The following is a 24,431-nucleotide window of genomic DNA, read 5'->3' on the forward strand; positions in this document are numbered from 1 at the left end:
TATGAACATCTCCTTTTTGTCACCTCAAAATTGACATTAGGGAGGAAGGAGGCCATTTGGCTATCCTTAGTGGACAAAATCAACCTCCATGCATAAGCAAAGAGGACTGTTCTGGAATGCAAAAAGTAGTGGCATGAGTATAGGTGCAGGACCAAAGAAAAACTTTCCAGGAACCTTAAGACAGCCCTGAGGACCGGAGGATGACCTCAAGACCAGGAGGAGTTGGATCAATAAGAGGAGCAGTTGGCATCCCTCATCCCTATAGAGTTGGTAAGTGGAGTGGAAGGGCAGGACAGTGCTGAAGTGGAGGACTAGGAACAGCTACAGGGTGAGTCAAAACAAGAGACCATATATTAGTGAACTGACATGCAGGCCAATGCAGCACAACACTTTACTGGGCTATCCTGTGCTGTGTTGTGCTGCATGAAAGGGAAAAGAAAGGAATGCCCTACATGTCAAATCATCCTGCACATCACTGTCCTTTTCATAGGCAGTACCTTTTTCACTAGCCCAGTCCAGTTCTGCCAATTTTCACAGGTCCATGCGTGATGTGATGCATCAATCATGGGGATACCTCTCAATACAGGGACTTGTACTGTCATTTATCCCTTCATAAGACAGGACTACAAGTTACAGAATACAAAGTACAAAACCTGGACTAGAGCAGCACATCATGCATGGACCTGGGAAACTTGGAAGATATGCCAGTGCTAATATAGGCCGCCTTGCATCATCATACAATTGCACTTGTGTCGGGGCACGGTAGCCAAAGTGTACTGTAATGTAAAAGTAGTCATTTTTATCTTTGTAGAGTGTCAATGTGTCACTCAGGAGGAGGAGATGCAGCCAGGTGTATCCTGCCATGTATGAAAACACCCTACCTACTTTCATATTCACATGGACATTGGGGGTGTGGATGAGTAGATGGGATGCACAGTGGATGGTCATGATTGCTTGGTGGAAGCATAGATGGTGCCTGAGCTAAGTGGGTCCCTGGTAGTATAGTGTCTTGTAGGGGTGTGGTGAGCATCTTGAAATAGCAGTGCCTCTGAATAGTGAGGCAATGTACATTTCTGAGATGATGTGTGATGTGTGTGCCGCAAGGTAGGGTGATTAATAGTCTAGCAGTGGTGTATTGGATATTTTGCTTCATGTGTAGCAGGTGTGCAGAGACACTATAGTAGATGTCATTGGTGCACTACAGTCAACATGTGATGATGTGCTGGATGATGGTTGTACAGCTGTCAGGAGGGAGCCATATGTAAAAATTCTGTGTTAGAAATTGGCGCCCTCCTTTACAAGGGCATTATGCCACTTTTACTGATGTTCAGGTAGCGCAATGCCCTGCTCCATAGTTACAAAGTGTCGTCAAGCCACTTTTTGTGGCTTGACAATGCTTGTATATACGGCCACTTTACACGCATCACTTTGCATTAAAGTGGCGTGCAATTGCTGTTGCTGTGGGTGTCCACTGCTACACCCATTACATTTTGACACTGCCCCAGATTTACAAGGATTCGTAAACCTGAGGTGGCGCCAAAAACTAACACCACCTCAGGGATGGTCTTAGCATGCCCCAACAAATATAAATACTTATATTTCTCCTTGTTTTTTCCTTTCCTATGTGTGCTACATTCTGCAGCACACATAGGAAGAGCAAACCCCCATTTATGATTGTTTTTGTGCAGGAAGGTGTCCCTTCCTGCACATAAACAATCAGTGAATAACGACGATTTGCTGCTCCTATATGTGCTGTAGAATGCAGCACACATAGAAGTAGCAAATCTCCATTACCCAATGCTTATGTGCAGGAAGGGAGACCTTCCTACACATAAACAATCATCCCCTGCAATGCAGGCACCCTTGCATTCTGGTGCAAGGGTGCCTGCATTGGCGCTAGGGAAAACACAGGGGTGCACCGTATTGTATTAAATAAGGGCCATCCCTGCGTTTCTGAAGTGACGCAGCATGGCTCTGCCAATTTCTTGTAAATGTGGCCCCTGGGTCTCTAGTTGGCAGAAGTATGCACTCTGTTCAAATAGGGATCACAATCCTAGTCAGGATAAGTCATTAACCTGTGATCACCCCTGATAGCTTGGCACAGAGCAGTCCGGGTAAACTTAAGAGGAAATGTGTAAAGAATTGGTGCAACACACACTCACAGTAACATAATGAAACCACCACGAAAATACCCCACACAGGTTTAGACAAATAGACAATATTTGTCTGAGTAAAACAAGACCAAAACAACAAAAATCCCATCAGTAGAAGTTGAGATATTAATTTTTTCAAGATTAAATCAGAAATAGTGCTTAGAAATCACTAGCGGTCAAATGGTTACTTGCGGCTGCAAAGGACCAGTTCATTTACAAAGTTCAGGCCAACCACAATTGAGGGGAGGCCAGCTGCAGGACCCACGCAGGGTCCGCTGTAACAGTATCTTTGATGGAGCAAAGGGTCAATGTCAAGAGTATAATGCGTCAGTATTTTACATGCAGTTGGGTCACTCTGTTGTCCTCGGGCTCCCGTGAAGTGACTGAAAAGCGTCGATGTTGAGCCGTGCGAAGTGTCATCATGAGGCCATTTAGGCTGTGAATCCGCTATCGTCAGCCAGCCTTTGCGTTTGTCTCAAAGGAGTGAATATCTCCTGCACTTGAGGCGATGCGTTAGTTTTTGCAGAAATCAACTGCAGAATTCACTTCTGTCGCCAAGGCCTGGAGGGGATCACCTCAGGCAAGGGTAAGACTCACATATAGCAGAGTTCAGTAGCACTAGGAGAGTTGCAGGCAGTATTTGATGTCTCTGGGACTGTAGGGAACAGGGGTACTCCAACAACCCCTTGGATACTCTTGAGTGCAAGGATGTAGAGAACAAGTCCAGTCCTTCTCACTGCAGGCAAGAAGCAGCAATCCAATACAGCAAAGCATATAGAAAAGTGACAGTCCCTCTTATGGCACAGCACACAGCAAGCAGCAGGCCAACACAGCAATTCAGTTCTAGAGTGGCAGTCCCTCTTGGCAGCACAGCTGTCCCTCTACCTGGCTGAATGTCCTTGGTTCCAGTAGAGTTCTGACATGGTGGGGTTTGGGGTCTAGTACTTATAACCAAATGTGCCTTTGAAGTGGGGGGGACTTTAAAAGAGGCCTTTGAAGATTACAAGGTCCGTGCCATTCCTTTTGTGGCTCCAGACACTCTACAGGGGGTTATGTAGCTCTTTGTGTGAGGAGAGACACAGCCATATTCAGGTGTAAGTGTAGGCTCCTCCCTTCCATCCAGCCCAGGAAGACCAAACAGCATAGTGATGGGCCATTAGGATGCACATTTCACACCCAATCTCCCTTGTGTGACTGTCTAGAGGGAGTGCACAAAGCTCAGCTGTCATTTACCCCAGACGTGTATTCAGAAAAGGCAGAGGTACAGAATAGTTAAAGTGAGAAAGTGCCAACTTTCTAAACGTTTCATTTTCAGTCTTACAATTTAAAATCCAAATTCACCATAACCTGTCATTTTAAATTGTGAGTCCACAGACACCAAACTCCTTATCCTTTCCCAATTGGAAATTACACTTAAAAGATGTTTTAAGGTAATCCTAATGTTAACCTAAGGAAGAGATAGGCCTTGCAGTAGTGGAAACTGAATTTAGCAGTGTTTCACTACCTGGACATGTTACACTCAAAAGCCCATATCCACCTTTATAAATACACCGCACCCTGCCCTTGGGGCTAACTAGGGCCTACCTTACAGGTGCCTTACATGCAATAAAAAGGAGGGTTTGGGCCTGGCAAGTAGGTGCATTTGCCAGGTCGAAATGGCAGTTTAAACTGCACACCTAGGCTCTGCAGTGCTTTGAAAGGCTACTGTAGTGGGTGGCACAATCAGCGCTACAGGCTCTGTAGAAGCATTTGATCTACAGACCCTAGGCACATATAGTGCACTTTACTAGGGACCGACAAGTAAATTAAATATACCAATTTTGGAGAAGCCAATGTTACCATTTTTTAGAGTACAGACGCCCTGATCTTTAGCACTGGTCAGCAGTGGTAAAGTGCCCAGAATCCTGAAAATCTGCAGAAATTAGTCAGAAAAGCTGCTAAATATGAAGGAGGCTATTCACGTCAGTGATGTTCCTTAGTTTTTAGTGTTGTGGAGTCTGGGGTTCACAGTGTCTGTTGTAAAACTACAGGTTTCTCCAGTCAGTCAAATTTAGATTAAGGCCTTATACAGGGCCTTCCCCTTACATGCAGCACAGCAAGGTGGCTTGATGTATAGTTTTGTACGGATGTTTCTGAAACATGAATTCTAGGGTCCAATACTGCACAACCCTCATGCAAGACAGTACAGCAAGGAAGCTTGGTGTGTAGTGCTGTGTAAATGACAGAGTGCAGGATAGTGCGAGTTGAAATAACAATTGAAATGTCTTGATTAGTGCTGCCTTGCAAACATATGGCTAGAGCAAATGAGAGCACCCATTGCCACACAGTTAAATTGTCTCTACATTAGTGCCAAGGAGCCAGTTTAGCCACCGTGCAGGCAGATAGTGTAAACTTGTTAAATGTGCCCAATACTTGTATTCATTCATTCAGGCAAGGAAGCAAGCTGGTGAGCTGTAATGGGTTGTGTGAAATTTGCTCAAATATGCCCCCTAGTGAATACTGAGGTTGTGTGAAGAACATACATGTCTTGCGGTGTGAAAAGAAACTATAGTACAGCATGGCCATATACACATCTCCCTGTGTACTTAGTAGTGAAGTTTAATACTGTGTGAATGTTACACAGATAACTTATGTAATATTTATTCCTGAAATCCTCTATTCATATTAATATATCTTTCCAGCGAGACTAACAACACCTCAGATCAGCCTGTCTGTGATGACCAACCTGTTGAGGGCACCCCCATTCCCCCCATGGATGATGACACCATCCAAAGGCTCCTGGACACTTTATACAGTTCTCCTCCAGAACTGGCAAGGGTAGATGATGCTTTTTGGTCTCTAGAAGAACCGAAACACACAGAACATGGGACATCAACCGATGACATTACTGCTGGGGACTCTGAATACCCCCAAGTTGCTTTTCAATGGCGAGTGGTAGGAGTCCAGCAGCAGATGGCTGATGAGGTCTGAGTGGGGATAGAGATGTCAAAGGCCACCACAGACACCGACACTTGGCTCCATGGGATTGATGAGTCCTTAGCTGACATTACTGTTGTCAGGATGCAGAAGGAACAATAACACCAGCCTTCTATATCTGACACCAGTGAATTTGTCAGGCCATTGGGGGCATTAATACTAGGCCTGGGCGGAGTTTGCAGAGCTCTGCTACGCGGAACACTGCGAAGTGCCGAAAAAACTCCACCGTGCTTCGCAGAGTTCTGCAAGCAGTGGAGGTTGGGTAAGGTGCGCTGTTCATCCTGAATTTCAGGAGTTTCTCTTGTGCTGTAAAATCAGTGCGAATGGCATTACGCTAACTTCTTTTTGCCTCTCAAGTAGATTTTCTCCTCTAGCGGCAACTTCCTCAATGCGAGCTGCAGCTTTCTCATTGCAAGCGGTCGCAGCCTACCTCGACTGCTTGCATTCAGTAATCTCACTTGCGCTCTCCAACTTAGTGATTTCTCTTGCTTGCACTCACCAACTTAGCGTTGGCGAGCGTGAATGAGAGAAAAAAACTCTGCGTCACTTTGCAGAGTTTTTCAGAACTCTGCACTCTGTGCGGAGTGGGGAAAACTCTGCAAACTCTGCTGATGGAGCAGAATTCTTCACCTACCCCTAATTAATACCTCCATCCAGACCCGACAGGCCATGTTAGACTCCTTCAAAGCAACAATGAGTACCTTCAACAGCAGCGTGGTTGCTTTGCTGGCAAACCAGCAAACCCTTGCCAAGGACCTCCATGCTGCCTTACTGACACTCACAAATGTCATTGGGAACATGGGAGTCACATCATCTGCCTCTGATGTATGTGTGTGCCTCCCATTCAAACCTCATAATATCCAGGGGAGGCTGAACATGCATCAGAGGAGGGAGATGCTGATGTCTCCAGTTTTTGAAGGAGAACTTCCCAGTGAAATATTGTGACTACCCCCGGCCAGTTTTCAAATCTGTCCTGTATCGGAAATCATGCCACCGTCTTGTTCACCCAGAACAGTACTCTTTGTTTGTTCAGCAGTGTTTTTGTCTACTTGGGGCCCAAAATCCAAAGCCCCCTAATGGCAATGTTCCCTTGCTTAATAAAGTAATTACACAAATGTAATTATTTTATTCCATGGGTAATATTAATTGTAACCAGACCCAATAATTGTCTTTTTTAACTATGTGTGTATGCTACATTATGAGGCCAAGCCTACTCATGTGAAGTAATGTGAGATTAGGGACAGCTACAACATAATAAAGCTGTTGTTTTTCAGAACAATATTGAGTTTTGTATGGTTGTTCCCCAAAGGCCTACAAACATCTTGGAAACAGAAACACCAATGCGACTTTTGTAAACTTAAAGAAGATTGGAAATGGTGCCTTGGTTTATGCACATATACCAATTCCACCCATTGGATGTCCTGATTAACTATGTGTACTTTAACAATGTTGTGTCAGAATTTACCAACAAGATGGAGTTTCTTGATAGCGACACACTAAGAACCTACTGACAAAGTACCCACAATATTTCTGCATATACATGGGATGCGTGAGGCATGTGAGATAAAAACAGTGTAACTAATGCCAATAACAATATTATAATAGAAAGAGTACTAAATTTTTTCAAAATGTCTAAACATCACTGGTCTCCTAAATCATACTAAACAACAGTAAAGCCTTGACTGTTGTACCTATACTAGCCAGATAGCTATGCGCATAGTTGACATTGTCTACCATTGCACTTGTGCCACAGAAGGCTGTGCAAGGGCAAGCCAATATTATAAATGACTGTGCCCAAGTTATGCAAGTGAACCTTGCCTCACCTGTGTATACTGATGTGTTGAATAGGCTCAACATAGGCTCAAACAAAAGTATGCTGATACTCTGCCACAGAGAGATCTCATGTGTTCAGTGCGGGTGCATCCAGTATCAAAACATTTGAACATACACTTTTAAATCGGTGGGACACCAGTGAGCTTGTATTAATGCTGCACTTCCCTCGGGAGAGGTAAATGGACAACTTAGTGTAATAAAGACATTTCTGTATCAGAATGATAGAAGAAATGCATGATGTGGCACACAAAGCAAGCAGAAATCTTAAGTTATGATCGACGTTGTCCAGCCATGTGTTACTTCCTGAACATTATAAATCCACACAACAATGTAGACCTACAAGAGTGTTACCGTTATTGCTATGCAGCAGTTACGTCATAATGCAGGCAGGGAACACTAATCTGTCAACAAAGTCCAATTAAACACTTACCTAACCTTTCATTCAGGGTGCTACAGTAGGACATTACCTGTGGTGTGCTGTCTGTAATCTCACTTTCTGAGCCCCACTTTTGAGTATGGAAATAGTTCCATGCAGAACACAAATCTGAAGAGGAATTACAGTTGCCTTGATGCCTCTGACAAAGCAACGTATACCAACAATGAACTTAGGACAATGTGTCAATCATGAACTTTACTCACCTAACACAGTAGAAAAATGTAAAATAAAAATAGCATCCAACTAGAGAACAATTAAATATATTTATTAATCGAGTTAAAATGCTACCTACAAAAATGAGCAAAGCCTACCTATCCTACATTAATTATCCTTAACACTAGCCTATACTAACTTATCTTACTCTACACCTATCTTATCCACTAGTCATACATGAAAAGTTAAACATCAACCCACCAAAACCCCTAATACACATAGATCAGAGCAATACCAACATCAACTACACCCTAAACATTTACTAACTACACATATAATCCTAAACAAATATTTAAATTTTAGGTATTTTTAATGTATTTTTTAACTTATCCTACACACAAAACATCACCCATCCCCACTAACAAAACTACCATACTAAGAACATACTAAAGAAATACTGTCTAAAAACTACATATTTATCTCAAATATCTATATTAACCCTACACTAAATCCTAAATATCATTATGCTTACAACAAAAATAAAAAAAATAAACAATAAAATAACTGGCAAGGGAATGTCCTGAGTCAGATATGCTATCTTTTCCAGTGCCTCGTGGCATGACAAAAGGATTCTGCTGTTGGTGGACACCTCATTCTCCAAGCAACCCATCCCCCTGCCCATTCTTAACATGATCTCCCCTAGGGAATAGTTGAAGGTGGAGGGTGGGGCATATCTGACCCTCTTAATCCCTGTGGCTGGCCTGGAGGATCCGCTGGAGGGTCCTGAAGTCGGCTGTGTGCTGGCATGTTGCTGCTTGCAATCCTGGCTCACTGTTGCTGCAGGATACTTTGGTAGGACCGACCTGCTTCCAGATCCCTAGATTCCATGACCTTTGCATTCTCATAAATTCGAGCCATTTTGCGAAAGCCAGGCACTATCTTTTTGATGTGGACATAGTGTGCCTGTCGACCCTGAAATGCCTTTACCATTTCTACTGTCATGATATCTAAGGGGTAAATGTAAACACATATTAGCTCAAGTTGCAATTGTACAGGACATTTACCAAATTTAATGTGAGATTGACATTCAATCATAAATGCCGGTCCATACCTTCACCAAACCCTGAGATACATATATGCACTATATACCTTCAGTACAATGACATCTCCAAGTATAATTTATCAAACTGACCCTAGTGCGGAAAGTGCACAATATATCTATGTAGTCACAATTAGATTACATACATATCACTCATACCAGTGATGCATACTCATTCAGATGTGTCAATGGCAAAATCTAGACATGGTCCAGATATGTTCACGTTTGTTGTTGGTCTCGCGCCTATGTGAGAGGTGTTAAGGTAAGCTAGTCCAGTTTCTGTAACTCTGCATTTCATTAATAATATGGAGTTATGCAAGGCAGCACACCTTGCTGGCTTGCCTTACTCTGCACCAGGAAGCCAGTCCATAGATGGAAGTGAGTGTCTCACTGCTGCAAGACATTCATTTTGAACACTTCCTCAAGTTACATCATTCATTAATCTGGAAACGTGACATATGGCTTTCTTTATACTGGTGTACCAACACCAGGCAAAACTTTACATTTTGACATTTCTATGCTCTCATTGGTGCACAAAGAAAATGCCAAACATATCTCAGGAGTGTGTGTATGTAGGCAGGAGTGCTCACCTGGCCAAGGACTATGGGGCTCATTATGTACATGGTGATCTGGGCCGCCATGCCGGCAGTAAATACCGCCATCCGGCATGGTGGCCCAAACCGCCATATAAAGAACCACACAAAACCCCACGGCGGAAGACACCGCCAGCGGTAATGCTGGTGGGGGCGGTGTATTCCTATCCGACAGGGCAGCGCTGCAAGCAGTGCTACCCTCCGGATAATGATACCCATTCCGACAGCCTTTTCCCGGCGGTTCACACTGCCAGGGAAAGGCTGGCGGAATGGGTATCTTGGGGCGATTTGGGGCCCGCCCCCGTGCAGTGCCCCATCATGCAGGTCACTGCCCGATTTACAGGCAGTGATCTGCGCGACGGGTGCTGCTGCACCCGCCATACAACAACATTGGCGGCGGCTCCATTTGGAGCCGCTATCAATGTTACGGCCCTTTTCCCTGCTGGGCTGGCAGGCGGAAACACTGTTTCCGCCCACCAACCCAGCGGGCAAAGCATTATACAGCCGGCGGGGAATAGTCACGCTGGCGGTCTTATGTTGACCGCCAGCGCTGATCTCAGTGATTTTTACCTCCGAGATCATAATGAGGGCCTATGTTGCCTACCATGCAAGGGCAATAGCAGCATGATGCAAGGGGGCCTGCATTGGTGCTAGCCAGGCAAAAGTACACCACCAGTAGGAAAGCACAGTAATGCGCTGTATCCTGGTATCACTGAGCATTCCTGAATTATAACTCTTTCACAGTGCAGCAACATGGCCTCATACCTTGCATTGTATGAATGCATTGCACAAATGCCACACAGGGAATATACAGGCCGTGAGGCTAGCATTGATTTGTCAGTGCATGTGAATATATTTTTGTTTAAATCTGCAGAACATGTACCATGTGATGGTTAATGTTGTAAATGTGTCAAATCTATAAATATGCAAAGATTCCTGCAGCCACACAATTGCATCACTCCAGTGGCCATGCCTGCATTGACAATACATTCACATTCACATCCATCCTCATCAATTCCAAAAGATTCTGTGGGCACGGGCTGTCGTGTTGGTACACTTACTAGCATTAATTGCCAGATGATAGATACCTTCTCATATGCATCATACTGTTACAGCTATCATGGATCACACACAGACATCACAGAACTACTACCATGTACTCATGACACTTACTTGTGCATTACGGCCCCAGAAGTTGTCCACTTCTCCCCGGGTGAAAGGCACATATCCACATGACATTATTCAAGAAATTGCATTGTATATGGTTCTACTGCTACTAGCTCAAAATCAAAACAAAGCAGAATGACATCCCAGTGTAATAGCACATTTCAACAGCCTTAAACACATATGTATACAGTAAGAACATGAAATGCAGCTAGTTACCATGTAGTGCAGACCTGGCTGTAATTACAAGATCAGAGATATCTCACACCACATGGCAGATTCATGCTTCAGGCATGTGACGTTGCAAGTGCTGCTCACCAGCTTCATCACTGCCCCCCTTGCATCATGACACAAGGGTGCAACCATTGGTGCTAGGCACACAAAAGTGTTCATGCAATGGGAAAGGACAAGAATGCATTGTAACAGTTGAATGTGATGTGTTCCTGCAAGATGAGTAGCTGTGCTGTGTGTAATAATGATAAGCGTGAAACTTGGTGCATTTAGAGTAGTTTTGCCACATGCACATATCTTATACCGTGTGTAGTGGATATGGTAATATGTAAAGTTAATCTAGCCATATGGGCAGTGTCAGAAATGGGGTCTTTGGTTGGCAGTCAAGTTACCCGCTGTCCAAGCAAGGATCCTCACTCTAGTCAGGGTAAAAGAGAATCACCCTTAGCTAACCCCAGCTTACCCCATTGGTAGCTTGGCACGAGCAGTAGGCTGACGTTCAGAGTGCTAGGTGTAAAGTATTTGTACCAACACACACAGTAACTTGATGAAAACACTAAAAAATGACACAACACAGGTTTAGAAAAATAGGAGATATTTATCTAGACCAAAACGTCAAAAAATCCACAATACACAAGTCACGTTATCAATTAAAAAGAGTCTTCATGTAGTTTTAAACACACACTAACACTGTTAGCGTGAAAATGTACCATGGGTGCGTCAAAAATAACCCCGCAGGGGTCAGTGTGTGTTGAAAAGGGCTTGCAATGTGTCGATTTCACTCACGAGCAAGACCTTACACCGTTTCTCCTTTCATCGTGTCGGGGCACGTCGTTTCTTCTCTCCGCAGGAGAGCGATGCGTTGATCCGGTAAGCACTCTCGGGTCCGGGCAAGCCTTGCGTTATTTTTACACGCCCAGCGGTGCTTGCGTCGGAAATCCAGCCGCACAACGATCCGAAATTCACGCAGCGTGGGTTGCGATCTCCCATCCTCCATCAGCGATGCTGCGCATCGTTTCTCCAGCTCCCTGCGTCGATTCTTCTGTCGCATTACAGGAGAGCATCGATGTTCAGCCGCGAAGCTGGCGGCGCGTCGATTTCCCAGCCGCAGATTGGAGTCTCGTCAATCTTTTCCCCACATGGCATTCTGTGTGTGGATTTCTTCCTCTTAGTCTGCCAGCTCTCCTTTCAGGGTCTCAGAAACTGGAGGGGCACCACAGGGCAGAGTAGGAGTTTCTCCAGAGACTCCAGATGCTGGCAGAGAGAAGTCTTTGCTGTCTCTGAGACTTCAAACAACAGGAGGCAAGCTCTAAATCAAGCCCTTGGAGATCTTCACAAAATGGAAGGCACACAAAGTCCAGTCTTTGCCCTCTTACTCTGACAGAAGCAGAAAGTGTAGGATAGCTCCACAAAGCACAGTCACAGGTAGGGCAGCTCTTCTTCCTCAGCTCTTCAGCTCTTCCCAAGGCAGAGGTTTCTCTTGGTTTCCAGAAGTGTTCTGAAGTCTGTGGTTTTGGGTGCCCTTCTTATACCCATTTTCTCCTTTGAAGTAGGCCTACTTCAAAGCAAAGTCTCTCTTGATTGTGAAATCCTGCTTGCCCAGGCCAGGCCCCAGACACTCACCAGGAGTTTGGAGACTGCATTGTGTGAGGGTAGGCACAGCCCTTTCAGGTGTAAGTGACCACCTCTCCCCTCCCTCCTACCACAGATGCTTCATCAAGAAATGCAGGCTGCACCCCAGCTCCCTTTGTGTCACTGTCTAGTGTGAGATGCAACCAACCCAACTGTCAAACTGACCCAGACAGGGAATCCACAAACAGGCAGAGTCACAGAAATGGTATAAGCAAGAAAATGCTCACTTTCTAAAAGTGGCATTATCAAGCACACAATCTTAGGATCAACTTTACTAAAAGATGTATTTTTAAATTGTGAGCTCAGAGACCCCAAACTCCACATGTCTATCCGCCCCAAAGGGAATCTACACTTTATTCATATTTAAAGGTAGCCCCCATGTTAACCTATGAGAGGCACAGGCCTTGCAACAGTGAAAAACTAATTTAACAGTATTTCACTGTCAGGACATATAAAACACATTACTATATGTCCTACCTTAACCATACACTGCACCCTGCCCTTGGGGCTACTTAGGGCCTACCTTAGGGGTGCCTCACATGTAAGAAAAGGGGAGGTTTAGGCCTGGCAAGTGGGTACACTTGCCAAGTCGAATTTACAGTTAAAGCTGCACACACAGACACTGCAGTGGCAGGTCTTAGACATGACTACAGAGCTACTTAAGTGGGTGGCACAACCAGTGCTGCAGGCCCACTAGTAGCATTTGATTTACAGGCGCTGGGCACCTCTAGTGCACTGTACTAGGGACTTACTAATAAATTAAATATGCCAATCATGGATAAGCCAATTACATACACATTTTGTAAAGGAGCACTTGCACTTTAGCACTGGTTAGCAGTGGTAAAGTGCCCAGAGTAACAAAAACAGCAAAATCAGAGTCCAGCACACATCAAGAACCTGGGAAACAGAGGCAAAAAGTTAAGGGAGACCAAGCTAAGAATGAAAGGTCTAACACGTGTGTCCCCCCCCAGCTGAACGTGGGAAGCAACTACCCAACCTCATGGGAGTTCTTATCACTAAGGCAGAAGAACCTGGACAGACCATCAACATTGGCGTGCTCTGTACCAGGACGGTGTTCCACCATAAAGTCCATCCCCTGTAAGGAAATGGACCACCTCAACAGTTTTGGATTCTCAACCCTCATCTGCATTACCCATCTGAGGGACCTGTGGTCGGTCTGAACTCGGAAGTGAGTCCCAAAAAAGTAGGGTCTTAGCTTCTTCAGTGCCTAGACCACAGCAAACACTTCATGTTCTATGGCACTCCACCTACGTTCCCTGGGAAGTAACCTCCTGCTAATGAAGGCTACGGGTTGATCTAGGCCCTCTTTATTAAGCTGTGAGAGTACTGCTCCAATACCATGCTCTGAGGCATCTGTTTACACAACAAACTCCTTGGAGTAGGCAGGTGCCTTCAGCACAGGTGCTGTGCACATGGCAGCCTTCAGGGCATCAAAAGCGGTCTGGCAAGCCTCTGTCCAGATCACCTTCCTGGGTTGCTTCTTAGAAGTCAACTCAGTCAAGGGGGTAACAATGGTACCATAAACCTTGACAAACCTCCTGTAGTATCCTGTGAGACCTAAGAAGGCTCTCACTTCAGTCTGGGTCTTGGGAGGCTCCCAAGCCAGAATAGTGTCAATTTTTGGCTGTAGGGGTGCCACCTGGCCACTCCCTACCTGGTGTCCCAAGTACACCACCGAACCCTGCCCTATTTGGCACTTGCTTGCCTTAATAGTGAGGCCTGCCTTCTGCAGGGACTCTAACACTCTCCAGAGGTGTTGCAGAAGTTCCTCCCATGTGGAACTAAACACAGCAATGTCATCCAGGTAGGCAGCACTGAACTCATCCAGCCCAGCCAACAGCTGGTTGACCAACCTCTGAAAGGTGGCAGGGGCATTCTTCATCCCAAATGGCATCACTTTAAAATTAAAGTGTCCGTCTGGGGTAGAGAATGCTGACCTCTTCTTGGCCCCCTCAGTTAAGGCAATCTGCCAGTACCCAGATGGTAAGTCAAATGTACTGAGGTACTTGGCAGCTCCTAACCACTCGGGATGGGGTGTGCATCAGTCTTGCTGACCGCATTGAGTGCCAGGTAGTCCACACAGAACTGGAGTTCTGGAGTGGCACCAGGTGCAGCAGCCTTTGGGACCAATACCACTGGGCTGGCCCAAGGACTGCTGGAGTGCTCAATAACCCCCTAGGGTTAGCATTTTGGATACTTCATCCTTAATCCAAGCCCTGACCCTGTCAGTCACCCTGTAAACTTTTTGTTTAATGGGCGTACTGTTCCCAGTGTCCACATCATGTGCGCACAAGTGTGTGACTCCTGGGATCAGAGAAAACAGTGAGGGAAACTGTCCCAACACGTGGCGACAGGTCACCCTGATGCTCCTCAGTCAGGGAGGGGGAGAGGATCACTCCCTCCACAGACCCATATTTTTCTCCTGCAGACAGGAGTTCAGGAAGAGGCTCGCTCTCCTCCTCTACCCCATCATCTGTCGCACGGAGCATGGACAGTTAAGTTCGCTCAAAGAGAGCTTTGAGGCGGTTGACATGCAGGACCCTTAAAGGGTTCCTTGGAGACTGCAAGTCCACCATGTAGGTGACTTCACTCTTGCGCTCCACCACCTCAAATGGCCCAGTCCACCTATCCTGGAGCGCCCTAGGCTCCAGTGGCGCCATCACCCACACTTTCCGACCAGGTTAAAACTCGACAAGAGTGGCATTCCGGTCGTACCACCGTTTCATATCCTCCTGGTTTGCTTCTAGGTTCTCCTGTTCAAGACTCCTGAAGTGTACAGTCTGGTTTCTCAAAGCCAGCAAGTAGCTAAATACATCCTGTGGGGGTTTACAAGGAGCTTTCTCCAAAGCCTCCTTTACAAGACTTAAAGGTCCCCTCATAGGGTGGCCATAGATGAGCTCAAAGGGACTAAACCCAAGTCCCTTTTGAGGCACCTCCCTGTAAGGCATGGCAAGAGGACGTCCCACTTCTGCCTCAAGGGCTCTGACAGGCCCTGAATCATGCCTTTCAAGGTGCAGTTGAATCTCTCAACCAGACCATTACTTTGGGGGTGGTAAGGTGTGTTGAACTTGTAGGTCACCCCACACACTTTCCACAGAGACTTCATATACGTGGATATGAAGTTAGTACCCCTATCAGATACCACTTCCTTGGGGAATCCCATGCGGGTAAAAACCCCCATCAGTGCACGACCCACAACAGGGGAAGTGACTGACCTCAGAAGAATGGCTTCTGGGTACCGGGTGGCATGGTCCACCAAGACCATGATGAACCTATGGCCCAAGGTTGTCTTGGGGTCCAGAGGCCCCACAATGTCAATACCTATCCTCTCAAAGGGAGTATTACCCACATGTAAAGGTCGGAGGGGAGCCTTACATTTCCCCCCACTCTTGCCACTTGCCTGGCAAGTTGGGAAAGGCCTACAGTGTGCAGCAGAATGCTTGTGCATCTGGGGCCAACAGAAGTGGGAGACAAGCATCTTATAGGTCTTGTCCTGCCCCAGATGTCCTGCCAAAGGCACATCATGAGCCAACCCCAGTAGGAAGGTCCTGAAGCACTGGGGTACCACCAGCATACGAGCTGACCCAGGCTCAGGTACCTTAGGCTCACTATACAGGAGGCCATCCTCCCAATAGATCAGGTGAGTACTGGGCTCCTCGCCAGCCGCCTGGACTGCAGACTGCTGCCACAGTCCCTCTAGAGTAGGGCACGTTTTCTGTGCTTCACAGAATGCCTCCCTGGTGGGTTCCCCTTCCTGCTGCCACAGCTCAGGGACCTCCCCCAGTTCAGCCACCTATTCCCCTGTAGGCTCTGGGGCGTCACCCACAGGCTCCGCCTCCTCCCGGACCGTGGGAACGTCTGGGGCCGGTTTTCCCTGCCCCGTGCCCTTCCTCTTCTTGTCGGTCCCCTGGGCCACTGTTTCTGGCTCCAGGGCCTCTTGGCCACCCTGATGGGCTGCCATTGACCGGGTGGGTACGCATACCCACCCAAGCAGACCCAACATCTCCAAGTGAGACCTGCGTTCCACCTCCTTCCAGGGGGAATCCTACAGGTCATTGCCTAGCAAACAATCAACAGGCATGGTTGGACTCACAGCTACCTTCAAGGAACCTGAGACCACCCCCCATTCAAAGGGAACCTGCACAGGCGCTCTGAGTTGTCCACTGCAACTACTTGTTGAAGTACCCGGGGATCTATCTGCCCTTCAGACACCAGCTGACTCCTCACTGTAGTCGCGCTGGCTCCTGTGTCTCTTAGAGCCTCCACCCTCAGTCCATTAATGGTCACCCACTGCCTGTACTTCTTAGTGTTCTCAGGCACGAGGGTTCTCTGGACCATCTCACTGTCCCCTAGTGAGACAAGGGGCATCTCAGCTGGCACCCACCCACCTGGAACCAACTCCTCCCCAAGCGCTACACTGGCCAAACCCTGGGACGGGGCATTTGGGGTCCCCCCTCACATGACCCACCTGGTCACATGCATTGCATTTACGTGGGGGACCACCTGCCACTGGCTTCCCTTTGGACAGCCATGGCTTCTTCTCACTGGGGATTTGGGAATCCTTACCCTGGGAATCAGTTTTGGGCCCTTTAGAGAACTCCCCCTGTTTACCCTTACCCCCCCTTTCTTCTGAGAGGGACCCTGCCCACCCTTGGCGTGGTCTCCCCATACCTCTCTTGAACCCTGGTTCTCTCCCAGCGGTCCGCTTCCTGCGCAAGCTTCCTGGGGTCAGTCAGCTTGCTGTCAACCAGGTACTGGCGCAGCTCTGGAAAACATAAACTGTACAAGTGCTCCCAAGCAATCAGATTGTAAAGCCCCTCATACGCAGTTACCTTACTGCCCTTTACCCAACCATCCAGTGACCTGCAATAAGAATCCACACATTCCAACCATGTTTGGGATTCCTTCTTCTTGTAGGACCTAAACTCGTACTTGTACTGCTCAGGGGTGAGACCATACCTCGTGAGTAAGGCATCCTTCATTCTAGAGTAGGTGAGATTCTGAGCATTCCCTAAGGCTGTCAGTGTATCCCTCCCCTCTACCTCAAAGTGCTTCCACAGACCCGCCCCCCCAATGAGCTTCAGGGACCAGATTCATATGGAGAGCAGACTCATATCCCTTAAACCACAAGTATATGTCGTCCTCCCTTTTATAATCATTCACAAGATCTTTAGGAATGTGCACCCTCCTTTCAGGCTGCACTGTGATGTGGCTGCCACCATCCCTAGTAGACTGGCTCCTCTGATCCAGCTCCCTCAAGCTGAGCTCATGAGCCAACAACAACTTTTTCTCTTCAATGGCCATCCTCATTTTCTCCCACTCCTTCTGGTGCTCCCTCTCCACCTGTCTGTCCTGCAATTCTTCAGAGGTCAGACCCTTAGATGAGACACTGCTACCTGCCCTGGAGACCCTCTCCCTGGACATTACAGGCCCACCCACAATACCATTGTGTATGGACTGCCCTTCCTCCTCTTCATCCTCCTCCTCCTCTGTGTGCCCTTCAGTGCTCTTGGCTGTCACCCAGGCCCTCAGTGCCTTTTGCAGCTCCTCCTTCTTGGATGACCTCTTCATGGGACAGTCAAAACTTTTACAGAACTGCTCTAACTGAGCCTTGGTATAGCTTTCCAATTTCTCCAGGTTAAAAGCAGCTCCAACTGATGCATCTCTAGATTGGAACATGATGAAAAGTCAACAAAAGTGCAAAGTTCCAAAAGGCAGAAAACAAGTTCCCAAATGAAGTTCAGAAGTCAATCAAAGATTACCACAAAAATGGATGCAGGGAAAAATCCAGGCAAAAGAGAAAAATCAAAAGTCACAAGACAAGCAGTATGTGGTCACGTAGTGGTCTGCACTCAAAACAGTAGTGTACACTTAATTACTTTATGTCAAGTACAAATACAAGTCCAATCCCATCACTGCTGCTAATGTTAGAAATGGGGTCTTTGGTTGGAAGTCAGGTTACCCTCTGTCCAAGCAAGGACCCTCACTCTAGTCAGGGTAAAAGAGAATCACCCTCAGCTAACCCCTGCTTACCCCATTGGTAGCTTGGCACGAGCAGTAGGCTGACCTTCAGAGTGCTAGGTGTAAAGTATTTGTACCAACACACACAGTAACTTGATGAAAACACTAAAAAATTACACAACACAGGTTTACAAAAATAGCAAATATTTATCTATACAAAACAAGACCAAAACGACAAAAAATCCACAATACACAAGTCAAGTTATCAATTAAAAAGCAAAAAGAGGCTTCATGTATTTTTAAACACACACTAACACTGTTAGCGTGAAAATGTACCTTGGGTGTGTCAAAAATAACCCAGCACGGTGAGTGTGCGTTGAAAAGGGCTTACGATGCCTCAATTTCACTCATGAGCGAGACCTTGCACAGTTTCTCCTTTTGTCGGCTCGGGCGCGTCATTTCTTCTCTCCGCAGGAGAGCGATGCGTTGATCCGGTCAGCACTCTCGGGTCGGGGCAGGCCTTGCGTTGTTTTTACGTGCCCAGCTGTGCTTGCGTCAGAAATCCAGCCGCACAATGATCCAAAACCCACGCAGCATGGGTTGCAATCTCCCAGCCTCCGTCAGCGATGCTGCGCGTTGTTTCTCATGCTCTGTGTGTCGATTCTTCGGTCGCGTTACAGGCGAGTGTCGATTTTCAGCCGCGAAGTCGGTTGCACGTCGATTTCCCAACCGCAGATCGGAGTTGCGTCGATCTTTTCCCCGCACGGCGTTCTGTGTGAAGATTTCTTACTCTTAGGCTGCCAGCTTCTCCTTTCAGGGTCCTAGGAACTGGATGGGCACCACAGGGCTGAATAGGAGTCTCTCCAGAGACTCCAGGTGCTGGCAGAGAGGAGTCTTTGCTGTCCCTGAGACTTCAAACAACAGGAGGCAAGCTCTAAATCAAGCCCTTGGAGATCTTCACAAGATGGAAGGCACACGAAGTCCAATCTTTGCCCTCTTACTCTGGCATAAGCAGCAACTGCAGGGATAGCTCCACAAAGCACAGTCACAGGCAGGGATAGCTCTTCTTCCTCAGCTCTTCAGCTCTTCTCCAGACAGAGGTTCCTCTTGATTTCCAGAAATGTTCTGAAGTCTGTGGTTTTGGGTGCCCTTCTTATACCCATTTTCTCATTTGAAGTAGGCCTACTTCAAAGCAAAGTCTCTCTTGATTATGTAATCCTGCCTTGCCCAGGCCAGGCCCCAGACACTCACCAGGGAGACTGCATTGTGTGAGGGCTGTCACAGCCCTTTCAGGTGTAAGTGACCACTCCTCCTCACCCTCCTAGCACAGTTGGCTCATCAGGAAATGCAGGCTACACCCCAGCTCCCTTTGTGTCACTGCCTAGTGTGAGGTGCAACCAGCCCAACTGTCAACCTGGCCCAGACAGGGAATCCACAAACAGGCAGAGTCACAGAAATGGTATAATCAAGAAAATGTTCACTTTCTAAAAGTGGCATTTTCAAACACACAATCTTAAAATCAACTTTACTAAAAGATGTATTTTTAAATTGTGAGCTCAGAGACCCCAAACTCCACATGTCTATCTGCTCCCAGAGGGAATCTACACTTTAATCATATTTAAAGATAGCCCCCATGTTAACCTATGAGAGGGACAGGCCTTGTAACAGTGAAAAACAAATTTAGCAATATTTCACTGTCAGAACATATAAAACGCAATACTATATGTCCTACCTTAACCATACACTGCAACCTGCCCTTGGGGCTACCTAGGGCCTACCTTATGGGGTGCCTTACATGTAAGAAAAGGGAAGGTTTAGGCCTGGCAAGTGGGTACACTTGCCAAGTCGAATTTACAGTTAAAACTGCACACACATACACTGCAGTGGCAGGTCTGAGACATGATTACAGAGCTACTTATGTGGGCGGCACAACCAGTGCTGCAGGCCCACTAGTAGCATTTGATCTACAGGCCCTGGGCACCTCTAGTGCACTGTCCGAGGGACTTACTAGTAACTCAAATATGCCAATCATGGATACGCCAATTACATACACATTTTGTAAAGGAGCACTTGCACTTTAGCACTGGTTAGCAGTGGTAAAGTGCCCTGAGTAACAAAAACAGCAAAATCAGAGTCCAGCACACATCAAGACCCTGGGAAACAGAGGCAAAAAGTTAAGGGAGACCACGCCAAGGATGAAAAGTCTAACAGGCAGTTTGTCTGACATGGTGTGCAGTATCTGCGTCAGCTGAGTGAGCCAAAATAGCACTACATCATGTATACAATTACATTGACATGCCAATACATTCATCAGGGCCGATAATTGGCCAACACTGACTCTCAACTGGGAAAAGTTCAGCTTTCCGTTCCTTTGTCCCATAACTGCTTGCTCCATCTAACGCAAGACAGATTCCATGCCAGGTGTCATACTTAGTGTGACTCTTTGATACTTCTACCACTTGGTGTAACTCTCTCTATTCCCTTATGCTTCACAAGGCATCCACACATTGAAGCTACATAATGCTTATAATTTTTAGCATGACTAATAGAGTAACACTACTAAATGCTAATGGTACATAAATACATATCTACGCGTCCTCCAGCCTCCAAGCCCAGCAGATCCATGACATCCGCCTCACAGACTATCAGATCCACCCAATGGAGTTTGATCTCACTGACTATCCAGCCCTCACTAAAATACCTAGCCCATGTGCCATCGGACAATCTCCCATCTATCCTTCTGGTCCTTTAGGGGGGCTATCCTTGGCTCACCTTACCCCCAGATGCCAGTGTCTGTAGAAGGTAGTGCACTACCAGCCATATAAGTCTTCCGACCTCTCCGTCAGTGTAATTTTTCCCCCTACCCTAACCAGACCTGACCCTATCCCTCCTTAACAGCCTAAACCTAAAAATAACACCCCTTAAACTACTAACAAGGCCTAATATACAAACCCCACAAAAAAGGACAAACATCTGCCAAAGCAACGAAAAATACAAAATACAATACAAAGACACAAAAAGTACACACCAAAGACAAAACAGGGACAGACCAGACACTGACTACACAAAAAACAGCAACAATCTCCACAAAACACTCTCTAATCTCTACCAACAAACTGCTCCAACCAAAAGGCAGTAACAGAAAGTGAAATCAACTGCCCAAACCTATTGAGTCATTTCTTGGGTGGGTGTAACCAGTACGTTTCCAACATTTACACTGATGCATTGCCGCACAAATGTACATTGTGTGAAGGATGCACTGTGCAGTTGTACTTCTGCAGCTACGGTAAGTCCAGCAGCAATGCATGGCTTCTGAGCCGTGCAACAGGGGCGATGTGCGGGTTCTGAGCTGCTCAACAGAGGGGATGCGCATGATCTACACTGAAAGCATGGCTTTTGCTGGAGCAAACACATTAGTCCATTTCCATTGTTCCAGGACTGAGGTGGCAGCACTTGGCAGGGCAGACTGACAGATGGCAGGGGTCATATTTATGACCAAGTGATGCAGCACAGCAAGTCACCTTGTTGTGCTGTGCTGCATCACAGGAAAAGGGCAGGAATGCACCATATTTAAACAAATACACCCTCTTCCTACCTTTGTCCCTGTGCTGGTGCAGTTTTGGCAGCCTAGTGCCAATGCAGGCAATCTTGCACCATAGTGCAAGGGTTCTTCCGTTATATGAAAGACTGAAAAAATTGCCTGAGACATATTCTGCAGCACACATAGAAAGAGAAAGTAAGGAGGACAAAATAAATAAATGTTGTCCTTGTTATGCCTCAGCAGAGGAGGCATAGAATGTTGTGTGGGAATACTCATGCATCACCCATGGAACACCTTCCTGGGGCAGTGTAACGCAATGATTTGGCCTGCGTTGCTTTACTCCAGATTTATAAGGCCACTCAGGGCCAAACAAGGTGGATTTCCTTGGTGTTAAAATAGCGTTTGCGCCTGGCTTCACTCTTGCACCACATTGCTGGTGCCAGAGCAGTGTAATAGGACTCATCAATATGCTCATTGTCGCTGAAGCAGGGTAGTTGGCAATCCATAATGTCCATGAGACTTCATGACAAGAGGCCAGGCAGATTGCCCTTGGAGTCACTCTGGTTTCAAATGATGCATGCGCAGTCCTTATCACCCAGCCAGGGGAACAGAAGGCAGTAGAGCAGCATGGCAAGGCACGACTCAAGAGCTGATTGTTCCTACATCATAATTTATATGAGTTACCAGGGAACAGACCTGGATGTCACCCAAAGTCATATGTGCATTTAAAGGTTGAAGTAAAGGTTAAAAACGCTGTGACTACATGTTCCTGCTGTCTGCAGGAGCGCAGCCCCCGGGAAGGTTCCCGGTCTGAGACGGCTGTTTGAGCACGTGAGTATTCACGTCTCCTCTCTGCATATTTGTTCCTTTTTTCTCCAAGCGATTACAGACTCTGTTTCCCTTGTTTTTCTTGCCCTCCACCTACAGCATTTGTGGTCGGCATGACGAACTTTGCTATATGGATATGGGGATAGTATTATCTTACGACTCATAATCCTTATGCTTTTTTGATTAGGTCAGTGTGATTTTTATATTAATATTTACTTTTCCATACATTATTGGATTATGTGACTTTTTTTCCTTAAACTACTTATGAGCCACGATTCCAAATATGTTTATGACGACTGACGTTACATGCCTATGCCTCTCTAATTCTGTGCATATTGTATATTTTTGATCAGTAACACATACCTGTTTCTGGGCGCGTTTATTCCTATGGAGCCTGTGCCATAATTTAGGACGGTGAGCTCATATGTGCTTTTTGACTGCTTTCACCTCTTATTACTCACGAGCACAGAGGTTTATTATCACATGCCTGTTTCTGAAACACAACCTGCTTACTATTATGTGTACCATTGCTTTTTATACTCTACAGGGCGACTTGCTGACTAAGACTGACCACAACGTGCAGTTCCTATGAGTAAGTGACCGTAATTACTTTGTTTTACTGTATCCGTACTGGAACTGGTCACTATCTGTTAGGAGAAGATATGTTTTTTTGGTCCTGAAGAAGCGTCACTGGACCCTATGTGGCCACCTGGACGCGAAACATGTTGACCTGGCACTCTCAGAATTTGGAATAGTGTCCATCTTCCTGGATATGGTACATGAGTGAAACTGAGCATTATTTCGATAAGCACTCCCCATACTTTTTAAATTTTGGCCTGAACCACTTTCTGAAGTATTAAATGTGATGGGTCTGGTTTAGAGCCAATTTTATATTTCACATTTCTTTCTCTCCTCCACACATCTAGAGTTAGTGTCTACTATAGGCACCTGTGCCATTGGCAGATAAATCTAAGTTTAAGAGCCACTTCCTTTTTCTTAAAGGGGTGGCCCGTCAGACATTGCAGTGCCGGTCTGATGAGGAGCTTGCCCAGTGATGAAGCTTGACATCCTATTGGATGTGTGAGGGCTGTTCCGCTCCTTATGATGCATGCTTCCCTGTATTTTAGGTGTGTTCCTTTTCTTCTTCGGTGGAACAGTGTACTTTATTATTATTATTGATTATATTAGGGAGAGTGTACACTGGACCCGTAACCTCCCTGTTCCCTCTATTATTATTTACATTTAAAGGTTGAGCCTTGGCCCTCTGCTCCACTCTTTTATGTTCCCTAGTCAGCCCAATCTCTCTTTTCCTGAGATGTGTCCAGGCCTCATCCTTGTAGAATATCACTGATTCAACACACACTTAGGGTAACACAGACACAGGCTGGCTCTCCCATTCTCCAGTATATGTCCACCCAGCTTGAAATGTTGCTGGGCTATCAAAATGTCTAGTGGTAGTTCTCTAATCCTCATGTTATCCCTAGGCAGCCAGGACATTACTCACAATCAAAACCAAGGTCCTCCATGTTATGTAGCAATGCTTGCATTTCTGCACCTAGGGGCATATTTACATGGAGCATGCACCTCTGTTGTGTAATTTTCTTGGTGCTTCAGCAGTGCATTATTTGCTCCATATTTACAAAGCAGCACATTAGGCCCTATGCGTCACTTTTCGGAGGCTCGTGTCTGAATTTTCCTGCCGCTGAACCAGCTGTTTTACACATCTTTAAATTAGGGGTGGGTACAGCTTGCAAAGTCATGGGAGGACCTGGCTTGGCAGTTCGGGCTGGACTGTTCCCATAAGGAACAG

Source organism: Pleurodeles waltl, chromosome 4_2 (assembly GCF_031143425.1).
Source record: "Pleurodeles waltl isolate 20211129_DDA chromosome 4_2, aPleWal1.hap1.20221129, whole genome shotgun sequence".
In the NCBI taxonomy this organism is placed as follows: Eukaryota; Metazoa; Chordata; class Amphibia; order Caudata; family Salamandridae; genus Pleurodeles; species Pleurodeles waltl.